The following is a 14,481-nucleotide window of genomic DNA, read 5'->3' as shown; positions in this document are numbered from 1 at the left end:
TGTGCTCCCTCCTGGCCTACAGTCATGGCACTTCCCCTGTCTAGAACCTTCAGTGGCTCCCGAGTACCCTGAGCTCAGCCTATAAGCAGGACTTTATCACTCAGCTTAACCCTTCCCCAGCTCCACCCCTGCTCCAGGGATTCTTAACACTGGAGTTCAGAGGCTTCCGGTAGAAAGCATTCCTCCTGAAGAAAGGGTCCCAGATGGCCACCAGGTATCCTGGAAGAATTGTCCATTTCCACTTGACCTTTATGTGCCTATTGCATGGAAGGCAGGACCCAACATGCAGCAGCTGCTCTCTCTAAGTAACACAGTTCATTGGTTCAGCCCTCTGATATCTGCAGAGAGCTGGGTCTCCATCCCACCTCTGCCCCTTTCAAGCATCACGCTGGAGCCTCCGAAATCCCCATGCAGTCTTAGTAAATTGCGGACCCCTATAACTGGGCCTGTACATAGTAAGTTCTCTGTGATGCTCTCTCCAATTATTTCTCTATACCAGGCACACCATGGAGAATTTCCCTTAGAATATCTGGGGAAGCCCTGTAATGACCATGGAAGATAGGTACAATTATCATCTTCCCCTTTTACAGGCGGGGGAACTGAGGCCCAGAGAAGCCAAGACACACAGTGAGGAGAGAGTTTTGGACCCCAATGACCTGCTCCAGAGCGTGTTCACCCTATGACCAAGGTTAAAGGAAAATAAATATATACATAAGCAATTGCTGAGTTCAAGCTGGCCAGTGCTTGAAACACACAGGAAGACAAAGGCCCACTGTCTCCGCTGGATCCCCCTGGGGCAGGGATGTGAGCTTCCTTCCTGCTTCTGACTTCCTGACTCCCCTGCCCTGGCTTCGGAACACATGACCACAGCCCTGCTACCCCCAGCTCTTCTGCGAGTAGGACTTAGCTTTTTTCCTTGTCAGTTTCCTTGGCCTTCTCCCCATCCCCTCGCCCCGCTCCCCGACTTCCCCCTGCCCAGCACATCCTGGGCAAGGGGGGAGGCAGAGACAGGTCACACTTGCCAATTCTAAGCTGGAGAGCAGCAGAGGGTCATGGGAGGCTGGGAAGCCCCCTGGCTGGCTGAGGCCTTCCTCTCAGTCTGGGAGAGGTGTCAGGACCACGGTCACCCAGGCCTGGCTGGTCACAGGTCACAGTGGACTGGACCCCTTCCCTCACTGGGCCTCACTCTCCTCATCCATAGAATGAGAGTGAGCAGCCCAGCCCTGCTAGATTCACGGAATTGTTGTGAGACTCAAGTAAGATGGTTCCTTCCCTCAACAAATGCCTACTAAATACCAGCTGTGTGCCAACAACTAGGCAATGCCAACACAGCCATGAACAAGACAGACACACCTGCTCTAAAGTGCCTACAGTCTAGGGTGGGTGGGAGGAGACAGAAACACAATAACCAAACAGCAAAAACAGCACAGTGACTGTGACAGGTGAACTACACGGTACTCTTGGAGCAAGCATGGCAACCTAGGGAAGTCATCCTTGAAGGACAGGAGGTTAGGTGAAAGACAAGAAAGAGGGTTCCAGGCAGAAGGAACAGTATGTGCAAAGGCCCAGGGGCTGGTTCAGGGGAAAGCTTCAGAATATTCAGGAAGGGAAGGAAGAGGCTGGAACTCTGACAGAGGCAGAGATGGGTAGAGCCGTGGGTGCCAGACAGAGAAGACAGGAAGATGCGGTCTAAATAAAAGGAAGCCAGGGCTGTCAGGGAGCCCAGAGCCTCCAGCCTCTCCCATCCTTCAGTATGAGCAAGGAACCTTGACCAAGTTACTTCCCCACTCAGAGCTTGGGTTTTCACTCCCCGTGAAAGAGGGATCACAGTACCTATTTCACCAAGACTTTTGAAGATGAGAGAAAATCTATCTACTATACATAAAAGGGCTTCCCAGGTGGCGCTATTGGTAAAGAACCTGCATGCCAATGCAGGAGACATAAGAGACATGGGTTCAATCCCTGGGTCGGGAAGATCCCCTGGAGGTAGGCATGGCAACCCACTCCAGTATTCTTGCCTGGAGAATCCGATGGACAGAGGAGCCTGGAGGGCTACAGTCCATGGGGTGGCAAAGAGTCGGACACGAGTGAAGTGACTTAGCACACACATACGTCGAAGTCCTGTCCCAGTGCAAATGACTTCTTCACAGAGGATGACCACTTTTATTCTCAGCGCAGCTCATGGCATCTCTAGGTTTCCCCCTGTTTCTTGAACATCTGTCATTGTTAACACTTGGTAGCAGACAAGTGGGAATGAACCCCAAATGTTTTAGGGAAATGTTTGCATGTAGAAGAGCCAATCCATGCATTTGTTCTTTTTCCTGTCATTTGAGAAAGGACCCCAGGGTTCCACAGGAACCTAGTTTGAGAACAATAACCCAACAGACTGGCAGAACCGTAGAGAAGGATCTAACAAAGCTGACATCTGTGTAACAGGTTTTGATGACTGTAATAAAAACCAAAGAGCATAACATGTATTAGCCCGTAACTGAAAACACCAAAAGGAAATCAGATACCATGGAAGGGAGCTGGGAAGGGGGACTAGGGTGGCTTTCAGAGGGCCAGGAATGTTTGTTTCTTGACCTGGGTGAGGATTACACGCATATGTTCAGTTTCACCGGGAATTTGAAAAGCTGTACCTCTATTTGTGCATTTTTCTCTATGTATGTTTCTCTGTAGTTATGTTGGAGAGGAAAATTATACATGTACAAATATATTGTAAGCACAAAGAAAGTTGTTTAGAGAGGAATTTGGCAATAGCTAACAAAATTGTGTATGCATTTTACCCTTTGACACAGTAATCCTCATTTCTAAGAATGTAAATATACACAAACTATGCACAAAGTTATTCATTGCAGCTTCATTTGTATTAACAAAAGATTGGAATCAACCCGAATGAATAAACAAGGATACATTTCCTTCTGCATATCAAATGACCCCAATCTGGTGAAACACAACCACCACAGGCTTTATTTTGCTCACGGATTCTGTAGGGCAGGAACTCAAGCAGGGTATTACAGGAATGACTTGTCTCTGTTCCATGAGGGGTAGGTGTCTGCTGGAAGACCCAGATGGATGGAGGTGTCTGGAAGTTAAGCTGGGGCCAGGCGAGTGTTAGGAGAGGTGGGAATGCAAACATCTGAAGGCTTTATTTCTGTCACCTGGGCTGAGACACCCCAAAGGCTAGGCTTGGGCAGGACTACTGACTGGAGAACCTAACATGCTCTTTTCATATTGCTTGGGGTTCCTCCCAACACAGCAACTGGGTTCTGAGAGGAAGAGTCCTGACAGCAGGCATTCCAAACAGGGCCAACAACATGATTTGCAGCGTGCTAAGTCACTTCAGTCGTGTTTGACTCTTTGCAACCCCATGGACTGCAGCCCACCAGGATTCTCTGTCCATGGAATTCTCCGGGCAAGAATACTGGAGTGGATTACCATGCCCTGCTCCAGATGACTTGCAGGGCTCAATGCAAAGTGAAAATGTGGGGTCCCTTGTTAAAAAACTAGAAAAAACATGCCAGTAGGGGTACCAAAATATAAAATTTTTTCTTCTAGTCTCTCTCAACTTGTCATGATGTCTTTTATTTGCTACTAAATGTTGTTCCAAGTAAAGGAAAAGTAAAATTTTATATTAGTAGCATAAATTTTACCATTCATCTTTACATTGTGCAATGACAGTAAAGAATCTGCCAGCAATACAGGAGACAGACTCAGGTTCAATCCCTGGGTCAGGAAGATCCCCTGGAGAAGGGAATGGCTACCCACTCCAGTGTTCTCGCCTGGAGAATCCCATGGACAGAAGAGCCAGGCAGGCGACAGTCCATGGGGTCATAAAGAATAGTACACATCTGTGCAGCTCACTTTCACTTTTCACTTAACAGAAAACTCAACACATTTTTAAAAGAAAGTGACTTGCATAGCAGTTAGCTTTTGCTGCATAATAAACTTCCCCACAAGCTAGTGGCTTAAACTGACCACTGCTGCACTCATGACCCTGTGGGTGGGCAGTGTGGCCCGGGCTCAGGGGGGACAGCTTGCCTCTGGGTCTGTCATTCATATGCAGTCAGCTGTGAATGAAGGCTTCCAGCACCTGGCTGTTACCTGGCTGTTGGCAAGGGTAGGGCAGGTGACTGGGCCACACCACTTCTCCTCCTCTGCAGGCTAGCGCCACTGTTTCACTTGGTGGTCTTAGGTCCTGAGTACAACAGCCCCAATGCACAAGCCCCTTTCACACCTTGGTCTCTTCCCATTGGCCAAAGCAAGTCGCACGGCCCAGCCCAGACTCCAGGGATCCAGAGAGAGGGCCAGGTCTTTCTTGATGCCAGAAGCTATAATAAAGTCACATTGTGAAGGCATGAGAATGGAGGAATGGGAGGAATTTGAAACCACTGTGAAAAATCTATCTCAGTTTGTTTTACTCGGGTGAAGAAGTGTGGGGAGCCAGCAGAGCAGAATCCCAAAGAGCAAAGATGGAACAATTTAAGCAAAAAAAATAAAATAAAATTGTACTGGATTATACCCCAAAGAATAAAATAAATATCCATGAGCCCATACAGATATAAATAAATAAATAGAAGAGATAACACTCCTAAGAATTCCAAATATGTATGTAGATACTCCACCCTTAAGGAGGGAAAGTAACTCCCACTTCTAGCCTGTGGGTTGTGCATAGTGACATTAATCCAAAGAACACAGCATGGAAAGAGAGGGAAAAGGGTAGCTTTGTAGAGAGAGCCTGACAGTGATCAAAGCTCACCCGCACACCAATAAGGAATATTGCCAGTGTCTGCCCTTGACAGAAGTGAAGAGGCTGCCACTTCACCTCTGCGACCTCCCTCCCCAAACACATCGCCTGGTCCAACTATAAGAAAACCATCAGACAAATCCCAATCGAGGGACATTTTACAAAATACCCGACCAGAACTCTTCAAAATTGTCAAGGTCATAAAAAAAAAAAAAAAGAAAGAAAAGTCTGAGAAACCATCACAGCCAAGAGGAAGCCTCAGGAGACATGATGATAAATGTAATCTTGGTGTCCTGGGTGGGAACCTGGCATATAAAAGGGATATTTGGGGAAAACTGAGGAAATCTGAGTGGAGTGAACTTCTTAGTTAATAATAAGGTAACAATATTGGTTCATTAATTGTGACAAATGTACCATACTAATATAAGATGTTAATAATAAGGGAAACTGGGTCTGGAGTATATAGGAGCTCTCTGTATTATCTTTGTAATAGGCCTGTAAATCCAGAAGAATTATTTTTAAAAAGAAGTCTGAAAAGATCAACTTGAGCCGGAGCTGGTGCAGCCTCCACAGTGTTCGTCAATGTCTCAGGTTCCTTCCAGCTTCATGCTGCTCATACTGTTCGTGTTCGTCCTTACCACGTATGGTTTCATCCTCCAGGTCCTTTCTGACCCAAGATGGCTGCTGAGGCTCCTGCCTTAATGCCTGATTTCCATGTAGGAAGATGAAAGAGGACACATTGGTTTCCTTCTCAGGTGCATCCGAGTCTTCTAAGGATATTTCTCATAAACCTCACCTAACAACTTCCACTCATTGGCTACAGGTAGCTGTAAGAGAGGCTAGGTAGCATTTTGGCTGGGTACACTGGCACCAGAAATAAAATCAGGGTTTGGCCAACAAAGAAAAAGAAGAGAAGGGAATGGCATAGGAAACCAGCAGTCTATCAGGCACTATTATAGCTCCATTTTAGAGATGAGAACACTGAGGCTCAGAGAGGTTCAGTGACTTGCCCATAGTCTGAGGACAAGACAAGGAGGAAGATGGATTTGAACTCAGAAACCATGTCTCTTTAGCCCTAACCACTAAGTTATGCTGCCACAGCACCTATGGAACAATGTTAATTTCAGTGATACAGATGATACTGCTTTGCTAAGCCTGGATTATCACTAGCAGTGCGCATGTGGGACACTCGTTACGCTGCCATTTCTTTTGGGTGTGTCACACACTTCCACCCACCCCTGTGTGCTGCTGACTCTTCTCCCACCACTTGGCTCTATTTTTCCCCTGGCGAAACCTCCTTCCCACTCTCTACCTTTGCATCATGTAGCCTTTCGCTTAGCAGGAATTGATTATACATATCAAGGCTATATCTGCCCTTTTCTCAGCCCTACAAGCAAGTGATGGTGGTAAAGCGTTGTGGTCAAGATCACAGACTCTGAAGTCAGCCTGGGTTCAAATCTTGGCTGCACCCCATCACTCGCTGTTGATTATGTTGCAATTTACTTAACCTCTCTTTGCCTCAACATCCTCTGTGAAATGGGGATGATAATAATACCTATTGTGAGGGTTAAATGAATACTACGTGAAAAATACAAAGCACAGTGCCTGGCCCATGGTTAGTTCTCAATAAATGTTATTCTTTCTTTAAAAATATTTTTCATGAGGACCATTTTTAAAGCCTTTATTGAATTTGTTACAGTATTGCTTCTGTTGTTTATGTTCTGATTTTTTGGCCAGGAGGCATGTGGGATCTTAGCTGCATGACCTGGGATTGAGCCAGCACTCCCTTCCCAGTGGACTGTCAGGGAAGTTCCAAATGTTATTCTTTGATGCCAGTGTGACCCCAGATCCAAATACAATCCCAAGTAGACCTTATCTGTGGTGATGCAGATGGTTCAGAATATATTTGAGTTACTTTTTTAAGATTACCATCAGAATAAAAGCAAGCAACTTAACAAGTCTTATGGGGAGCTCATTAACCACTACCCTCAATGCATTCTCAAATACCAGCCTGGGAAACATTCACTTAGAACAAAAAGCCCAGATTTTTCAGATCTGGCTCAAACTGCAGTGAACTTGGGGTGTGACCGTCTTGGGGCTCGCTGGGGTTCATTTGCTCAATCTTTGAGGCAATGTTGATAATATTGCCAGGACAAATGTGACAACTGTTTGGGAAAGGAATTTGTGATCTCTGAAGTGCTTGGAGCCTAAGGGTCATCTAGGGAAAACCAGTCTCACCACTAATTAGAGACATACTCCATGCTCCAGGGACTGTCTCATCTCCAGAGCTGGGATTTTTAGCAGACACGAGAGCTCTCCAGGGTCTGTCCTAAACTTGCTGTGTGGCTTTAAGTAAAGCCCTCCTCTTTCTGGGCTTCATTTTCCCCATCAGCTGATTGAGGTCCCCTCTCGTCCCATCCCACTGGACCACACAGAAAGACTGAGTGATTTGCCGAAGGTCACACAGCCAGTATGTTTCTAGAGAACCAGAATTTGAGTCCAGTGCTCTTTCTGGCCAGAAGCATCCCCCAGCTGCCTGCGTGAACCAGAGGATCACTGCTCCATCCCACAGTTGGTCCTTAACTCCTCACAATGTTCTGTCCCCCCAGTCACCATGTCAGCTAAGGTGAAGTGGGTGGCAAACACCAGAAAGTGACTAACCAAGAGTCTGGCAGTGGATTTATGGGAGGGCCCCTCCATTCAAGTTTCAAATTCCTGGGAGAGACTCTGGCCTGGCCAGCCTGCAGTCAGGTATCTGGAAACACCTGCAGGTTAGCTGTGCTCAGAGGATGGACACCATAGAGATGCCCACCCATGTTTGTGTCTATGATACACATCCCTGCCTCCAGGTGTTGGCACAAGCTACTGGCATCCCTCAAGAGAAAAGCAGGAGGCGGTTCTCAGAACTGGGAACAGAAATAAATGCATATTTTTGTTTCCCAAATCCTGCCTGTAGGGTTATTGTTTATAAGCACTGTGATCCTGGCTCTAGATGAGTGCAGGACCTAATGGCTGGGGGAAAGTTTGGATTTCCCAGAAATGCTTGTAGGCCCAACCCACAAACATTATCTCCAAGGAAACTGAACTTACCCACCCTGGGAGGCTCTGCTCTATTGCCCTTGTCTGCTGGCACTACCTAATTCATATGTTCGGAACTATGATAATGATGACAGTAATAAAACTAGCTGACATGTTTTGAGACACTAGACTAGGTATCTGACCTGCATTTCTCATATAATGACAGGTACTGCTTTTTTTTAATTGGCGTATAGTTGATCTGCAATGTTGTGTCAATGCTGTACAGCAAAGTGACCCAGTTATACACATACATCCATCCTTTTTCATATTCTTTTCCATTATGGTTTATCGCAGGATAGTGAATATAGTTCCCTGTGCTATACAGTAGGACCTAGTTGTTTATCCTGTCTAAATGTAATCGTTTGCATCTACCAACCCCAAACTCCCAAGCTATCCCTCTCCCTACCTGCCTCCCCCTTGGCAACCACAAGCCTGTTCTCTATATCTGTGAGTCTGATTCTGGTTTGTAGATAGGGTCATTTGTGTCATATTTTAGACTTCACAAATAAGCGATATCATAGGATATTTGTTCTTTCTTTTCCTGACTTACTTCACTTAGTATGATGATCTGTAGTTACATGGTGCTGCAAATGGCATTATTTCGTTCTTTTTATGACTGAATAGTATTCCATTGTAAATATGTACCACATCTTCTTTATCCATTCATATGTCGATGTATGTTTCCATGTCCTGGTTATTTTGAAAAGTGCTGCTATGAACATAGGGGTGCACATATCTTTTTGAATTATAGTTTTCTTCCAGGTATATTCTTGGATCATATGGTATTTCTATTTTTAGTTTTATTAAGGAATCTCCACACTCTTTTCCATAGTGACTGTACCAACTTAAATTCCTACCAACAATATAGGAGGGTTCACTTTTCTCCACTTCTCCAGCACTTGTTATTTGTAGACTTTTTAATGATGGCCATTCTAAATGGTGTGATGTGGTACCTCACTGTCATTTTGATTTGTATTTCTGTAATAATTAGTGATGTTGAATATCTTTTCACGTGCCTACTTGCCACCTGTATGATTTTTTTGAAGAAATGTTTATTAAGGTCTTCTGCCCATTTTTCTTGGGTTGTTTGGTTTTTTGTTGTTGAGTTATATGAGCTGTTTGTATATTTTAGAAATTAAGCCCTTGTCTGATACATCATTTGCAAATATTTTCTCCCATTCTGCAGGTGGCCTTTTCATATTTTTTAATAGCTTCTTTTGCTGTGCAAATGTTTATAAGTTTGATTAGGTCCTACTTGTTTATTGCCTTGGGAGACTGACCTAAGAAAACATTGGTAGGATCTAATGTCAGAGAAAGTTTTTCCTATATGATAGGCATTATTAATAGCCCATTTTACAAGTTAAGAAATGTAGGCTCAGAGAGACTAAATTACTTATCCAAAGTCGCACAGCTGATAACAAGCAGAGCCGTAATCTGAACCCTAAAATGGTCAACTGTTAGAGCTAAAAGGACCCCCAAAGCATATCTAAAGCATGAGATCAATTAGCAGATGGGGAAACTGAGGCCCACATGAAGGAAAATGTTGGGGCTGTGCATTCGTGCATTTACAGAACTCCCACCGGTAGTTTCACGTACCTGAGCTCACTGGCCACCTGGAGAACAGCAATCCTGCTCCCATTTCACAGATTGGACCCTGCAGCTCAGCAAAGGGTTGTCTCTTGGCCAGAGTCCTACAGCCAGTGAGCAGTAGAGCTGGGATTCTAGGCACAGTCCCTCCCCACTGGGCTTTCAGATTCAGGTGTGGCTCCTCTGCCCATGGGCCCTGCTCTGTTGTGGGGATGAGGATGCTACCTCCCTCCTGGTCACTGGGCCTGGCCTAGTGGGGAAACTGCCCAAGCTTGCTGGCCCGGGAGCTGAGGGTATTCAGTGGATACCCAGAAGCTGGATGTCTAGGGGACCAGTGCCCAGACGAAGGAGGGGTTGGCAGAGGAGCTGGTACTTCCTAGGAGATGAGGGGCTGGGCCTGGCAGGACGTCCAGCTTCTGCCTGATGCTGCCTACCTGTTGGGACCAGGGTTTGAGGCCTGTCTTCTCTCTGGACCCTAGTCTCTCCAGCTGTAGACGAGGAGGTTGGACTCGATAGTTGCCAAGGAACTCTTTAGTTCTGATGCTGTAGGATTCTAGGATGTCTGTATTAGTCACCTATTGCTGAGTAAAACATTATCACAAACTTAGTGACTGAAAACATCTGACAGTTACTATGGATCAGGCTCTGGGTGTGGCACAGCTAGGTTGTTTGTTCAGGGTCTCACCAGGCTGAATCAAGCTCTTAGCTTGGTTGTGTTCCTTTGGGGAGGTTCAGGGTTTTCTAAGTTCATTCAGGTGATTCGCAGAATCCAGTTCCTTGGGATTGCCGGCCTGAGGTACATGTTACCTTGCTAGCTGTTGGCTAGGAGTCACTCTCAGCTCCTAGAGGCCACCTCAGGTCCCGGCCATCCTTCATATCTCTTTCCCTCGCCTCCCATGTCCAATGCTTCCCCTCTGGCTCCACCTTCAGAGTAGACCCAGAATCTGACACTCCTCACCCTCCACCACCTCAACCCCAGTCAGCTAGCTCCTGCATCTCCCACCAGGACCGTTGTAACAGCCGCCTCGCTGGCCTCCCTGCTCCCTGCCCAACAGCCCATTCTCCATTTAGCAATCCAGGAGGCGGCTGTTAAAATACAAGCTCAATCCTGTCCCAGCTCTTGATCAGAACCCTCCTGTGGCTTCTCAAAGTAAAAGCCAATGCCTTCACCATGACCTCAGGGCCGGACAGCATCCAGCCCTGTCACACACTGACCTCACCTCCTAGGCAGGCCTGTCCTGCTCACTCACTCTAATCCTGCCACATTGGCCTCCGTGTTGTTCTGCTGACACCTGATCCCCCAATTCCCTCTGCCTAGAACACTCTTCCCCACAGACACTCCCCTTGCCTCTGTCTGGCCTCTATTGAAATGTCACCTGGTAGGTGAAGCCTGCTCTCACCACCCTATTTAGGGGCACAGTCCTCCTTTCTAATAAAATTACACATATACTTCCTACTAGGCCCAGCAACTCCACTCCCAGGTATTTACCCAAGAGAAATGAAAATATATATGCACACAGAGGTGTACATGAATGTCCATAGTGGGTTTATCTGTAACAGCCAAAAAGCGGAAACCCCCACCCAGATGACCATCAACAGGTTGAAGAAATAAACAACATGGAGAGCCATACCATGGGATGCAATTGAAAGGAACCAAAACGCAACAGCATGCATGAATCACGAATGTATTTTGCTGAGTGAAAGAAGCCAGATTTCACTTGTAGGAACTCCAGAAAAGACAAATTCAATCCACAGTGGAAGGAGACTGATCAGCAGCTCTCTAGATGGGTAGTGGGGTGGGAGCAAGAAATTGACTACAAAGGTACACGTGGGAACTTTACAGGATGCATGGAAATGTCCATACCTTGTCTGGAGTGGTGGGTACGCAGATGTATACAACTTCAACTCACTGAACCATATACCTGAAACGGGTTGATTTTATTGTATATCAATTCTACATCCCTAGAGAAGGAAATGGCAACCCACTCCAGTATTCTCACCTGAGAATTCCATGGACAGAGGAGCCTGGTGGGCTACAGTCCATGGGGTCTCAAAGAGTCAGACACGACTAAGCAACTAACACAATTCTACATCAGTAAAAATGGACAAACCCGAGAGCCCCACTCCCTTCCCCTGCTTCTTCTTCCTCCACAGAACTTTCACTCCCTGGTAGGTATTACCTGTCCCTACACCAGAGGGCATGAGGGTTTTATTTGGTTTGTTCCCTGGTAGGTCAGTGGTAAAGAATCCACCTGCCAATGCAGGAGATGCAGGTGTGATCCCTGGATAGGGAAGATCCCCTGGTGGAGGAGACAGCAACCCACTCCAGTATTCTTGCCTGGAAAATACCATGGACAGAGAGGCTTGGTGGGCTGCAGTCCATAGCATCACATAATAGATGGACATGGCTGAGCACACATGCACGCTGCTGTTTCTTTAGTGCCTAGGAGAGGATTTGGTACATGTTGTTGTTGTTTAGCCACTAAGTCATGCCCAACTTTTGGCCAACCCCAAACCCACCAGGCTCCCCTGTCCATGGGATTCTCCGGGCAAGAATACTGGAGTGGGTTGCCATTTCCTTCTCCAACTTGGCACATAGTAAGTGCTTAATGAATATTGGATGGGTGGATGAATTCAGTCCCTAAAGGCTCAGAGCTAGTTAATGGAGATGATTGTTTTGATGTAACATACCCACCTAGACATTGCAAGACAAACCCCAGACCAGCCCAGCCTGTGGGACTGTGGGAAGTGTTATCATTCCACGGGGGGCCACATCATCACTCAGGCACTTGGATGATGCCATTAACAGGGATGTGTCATGCCCACCACCAGGCGGTCCAGCCCAGAACCTGATGCCCATTGGCTGGGGTTTCCTGTGGGTGCTGTGCCTGTGGAAACCAAAATATTACTGTAGGGTGGAACCACAGAGCCAAGCTGGGCAGAGCCAGAATTTGCCCCTGGTTGCCTGCCGCAGGGGAGGTTGGGAGCCGACTGGGCCTACAAACCTGATGTCTGTCTCTTTCTCTTTCAGGTTTCTTGCCATCTACTATGTGTTACTTTATTTTACATTTATTTTTATTTTTTCTGCATAGGTAATGCATTCACAAGGTTCGACATTCAAACGGTACAAAGCGGAGGAAGTGAGTTCCCCCCTCACCGCTGGCTCCAGCCAGCCCATATCCACAGGCCACCAGTGTGTCAGGTTCCCCGTGTAGCTCTCCGGGGAGACTGAAGGCCGGTACAAGAGGGTTTGGGCACAGGGCGCATGGTCTCACACCTTGCTCTGCTCACAGAACCAGGTGCCCTGCCAGTCCACACCAGTTGCCTGCAGGCCATTTTTCCAGGGCCGTGTGCGCTGTGGTGCAAGGCTGGACTGAGCTGATTTTACCACTTCTCATTAATGGACATTTTTAATTGTTTGCTATTACAAACTATGGTGTGATAAATACCTATAGCTTTTGTATGGGGTGTTTTTACATTTAAATAATACTTTTATGTTTAAGGTATTTTTACAGTAAGCCTACCTGATGCAACTCATTGAAAAAGACCCTGATGCTGGGAAGGATTGAAGGCAGGAGGAGAAGGGGACAGCAAAAGATGAAAGAGTTGGATCCATCAGCGACTCAATGGACATGAATTTGAGCAAACTCCAGGAGACGGCAAAGGACAGGAAAGCCTGGGGTGCTGCAGTCCATGGGGTCGTAAGGAGTCGGACACTACTAAGCAACTGAACGACAACAGCATTAAGCTCACATTTAAATCGCAAGAGAATAACATACTAAACATTTCTGAAGTCTCATTTTTCATGAGAACCCAGAAGCTTTGGGCCCGCCGAACTCCCGTTCTCAGGGAGGAGGCAAGGCTGGGCCAGACCTGTGTCTCACCAGTAACTGCACTAGGTCCTGGCTATGTAACCTCCAATGAGACAGCTGTCCTCTCTGAGGCTTTATGTTCCCCCTGGTAATGCAGCTACCCTGCAGAGTGAAATTAGACACAGACCAAGGAAGAGTTTTGCAAGCTGCAAAGGCTGCAGGCATGTAGGGGATTAAGGGATTTACCCTGCCAATGGAAACTGATAAAGGAGAGGGGAGTAGGGAGGGAAGTGGGGGGCATCCAACCAGCCCAGTTTGCCCTTAAGAACCTCCCAGGGCTGCCTGGCCCAGCTGTCAGGAGGCCCGATTCCAGCCCAACGCCAGGCTGGCAGGCTCCAGACAGAGCCCCCTGGCTCCAGCTGAATGCCATAGTGAGCATAGGGGGCCAACCCTGGGGGCTGGGCTAGGCTATTTTCATCCCTAGGAAGGCCAGGGAGAGGGCCCGAGCTCCCTTTCTCTCCGACAAGCCCTAACCCTCCATAGCCTGAAGTCTTCCTTTCCAAACCCAGAACCAACCTAGAGGCCACAAATACCTCACAGCACAGCTAGGGAAACCAGGAACCAGAAGGTGAATGGTTTATCTAGCTCACCCAGCTGGGGGCTTAAAGCCAGACCTCCTAAAATTCAGGAATCAGTTCTTTCCAGCATGCCATTCACTCACTTGTTTTCACTCATTCCTTCATCCAACAAATGGCTGAGATACTGCCTATTCCCCAGGGGATGGGGACTGAGCCTAAACAAAGCAAACCCCCTTGCCTCATGGAACTGCATTCTAGTGAGAGACACACACAGGAAACATAATGTGGCCTTTGTTTACTGTAAGTGGTGATAGGAGGTGGAGGATAGGAGTATTTTTCTAGTAAAATAAACCAGGGTAGAGAACTAATAGTTATTGGAAGCTGATGGTTTAGCAGGGAAAGGGCAGTGAGTGGGTGGGTCAGAGAAGGTCTCTCTGAGAAGGTGACATGTGGGCACAGACCTGAATGAAGAGAGGGAATGAGTCATGTGAATATCTGGGGTAGGATAGATACTGGCAGTGGAAATAGCGAGTACAAAGGCCCTGCGGTAGAAATGTGTCTAGTGTGTTTCTGGAATACCAAGGAAGCAGCAGGCTGTGTCAGGGGAGGTAAAGGGGAGGAGGAGGAGGAAGAAGGATCCTGGTCATGAGGGCTTGTAGAATACTGTGAGAACTTTGGT

The sequence above is a fragment of the Bison bison genome, unplaced genomic scaffold, assembly GCF_000754665.1.
Source record: "Bison bison bison isolate TAMUID 2011002044 unplaced genomic scaffold, Bison_UMD1.0 scf7180017864167, whole genome shotgun sequence".
NCBI classification, from domain to species: Eukaryota; Metazoa; Chordata; class Mammalia; order Artiodactyla; family Bovidae; genus Bison; species Bison bison.
Note: the sequence above shows the minus strand (reverse complement) of the source record.